Here is a 2,594-nt window from a genome sequence, read left to right as displayed (position 1 = left end):
CCTTTCCATCATCTTCTTTGTTTTATTTTATTTAATTTGTTTTACTAACAAACACAGAAAAACTAAGCGAATAATAATTACAGAAAAAACAATGACGGAGAAAAACACATGCAAATTACATGTATAACTCTGGGCACAGAATGTATAACTGCAGTAATTTAATGTATAACTCTAATCATACAATGTATAACTCCAGACAAAATGTGTATAATTTTAATCATACAATGTATAACTCTAGACACAGCCTGTATAACTCTAATCATAAAATGTATAACTCTAGACACAGCTCGTATAACTCTATGCATTTAATGTATGACTCTATGAAGTCTGTATAACTCTAGCTAAGAGTTATACAATGTGTATCTAGAGTTATACATCGCATGACTAGAGTTATACATTATCTATATCTATTAATTTAAGTCACAATGACTGTTCATAGAGTTATGCATTGTGTATAACTCTAGGTTTATAATGCATAACTCTAGGCTAACTTTACATTAAATTAAACGGCACAACATATGGAATGCGAAGGGTTATAAGATTTGAAGAAGGGGTATGGCACAACTTCCTAAACAAATATATTAATAAAAAAACAAATCAAAGGACACATTACTAATTATAAATTCATTCCAGCATCTCAATAACCAGTCCATTATATCCCTATCTCCACCCTAAACTCCATACCCTAAATCTTTAAAACCTAATAAACTCCAAACTTCCTTCAATAATGAATGATACCATTCGTTTAACATGCATTACTTCCGAGTACAACAAAAGCTTCATAAGCCGCTTGAGGGAAATCGAGAAGAAGTACAGGGAATTCCTTAAGGATGCTCGGATCGCACTCAAAGACGCAAAAACAAATGGCTTGTCGGATCGAGACATCTGCGGCTATTAGAAGATATTGCAACTGCTGAACGAAACCTCCAAATAGCAAAGGAGGAGAGGATGAATATCATAGAAGAGACTGCATCCCTATATGAACATCTAAGAACTGTAGCTTCAGCAATGCATTAAGTTTATGTATCTATATATCTATTAATTAAGTTCATGTGTGTTAAATGTGGATTTGTTTTACTATCCTCTCCATCATCTTGTTTGTTTTATTTTATTTAATTTGTTTTGCTAACAAACGCAGAAAAATTAAGCGACTATTAATTACAGAAAAAACCATGACGGAGAAAAACACATGCAAAGAACATGTATAACTCGGGCACAAATTTGTATAACTTTTAGCATGTGTTTTATAACTCTACCTACACAATGTATAACTCTTCGCATAAAATGTATAACTGTAGGCATATAATGTATAACTCTAGTCATACATTGTATAACTTTGGTCATACATTGTATAACTCCTGACATACAATGTATAACTCTTCGCATAAAATGTATAACTCTTCGCATAAAATGTATAACTCTTCGCATAAAATGTATAACTGTAGGCATACGATGTATAACTCCTGACATACAATGTATAACTCTTCGCATAAAATGTATAACTCTTCGCATAAAATGTATAATCGTAGGCATACGATGTATAACTCGACATACAATGTATAACTCTTCGCATAAAATGTATAACTCTAGTTATACGATGTATAACTCTACCTACACAATGTAGAACTCTTCGCATAACATGTATAACTGTAGGCATATATTGTATAACTCTAGTCATACAATGTATAACTCTAGTCATACAATGTATAACTCTAGTCATACATTGTATAACTTTGGTCATACAGTGTATAACTCTAGTCATTTAATGTATAACTCTTCGCATAAAATGTATAACTGTAGGCATATAATGTATAACTCTATGGATATAATGTCTAACTCTAGTCATACAATGTATAACTGTAGGTATATAATGTATAATTCTAGTCCAATTATGTAAAACTCTAGTCAGACTGTATAACTCTACTCATAGTATTTATACATACTGTACAACTACAGGCATATAATGTATAACTCTTCGCATAAAATGTATAACTGTAGGCATATAAGGTATAACTCTATGGATATAATGTATAACTCCAAACACAGTCTGTATATGTTAAGAGTTATACATTATATGCCTAGAGTTATACATGGTAGAGTGTATTACTGTAACTCAATGGATATAATGTATAACTCCAAACACAGTCTGTATAACTCTAATCATACAATGTATAACTCTAACTATATCAAAATTGGTTGTTTAGTAAGAGTTTTTACGCACAATTTAGGGTTTTAGTTTCTCTGTTACCTGAAGCTGCAGGAAATTGTCAAAGAGTTTTACAAAAACCTACGATGAATATAGAAGCGCATGTTGACGCATGTTTGTATTATTGAAGTTATACATATTTTGGTCGAGTTATACTTAAACCCACCTGAAGTTATACATAGAACTGCATGTTGACACTGTATTATTGAATATAGAACTGCATTATTGAAGTTATACATATTTTTGCCATTAGCATCAAGCTACAATAATAACCTACACACAAATAAGAAAGTAAGCAACTCACCATTGACGGCAACTTCAATCTGCATATGATCCATTTCACAAACACTGACTGTCATTTCCTGCTTGTTTTTCTGATGAACACTGA

Source organism: Silene latifolia, chromosome Y, assembly GCF_048544455.1.
Source record: "Silene latifolia isolate original U9 population chromosome Y, ASM4854445v1, whole genome shotgun sequence".
Taxonomy (NCBI): Eukaryota; Viridiplantae; Streptophyta; class Magnoliopsida; order Caryophyllales; family Caryophyllaceae; genus Silene; species Silene latifolia.
The sequence above is the reverse complement of the archived record's forward strand: the minus strand, read 5'-3'. Positions refer to the sequence as shown.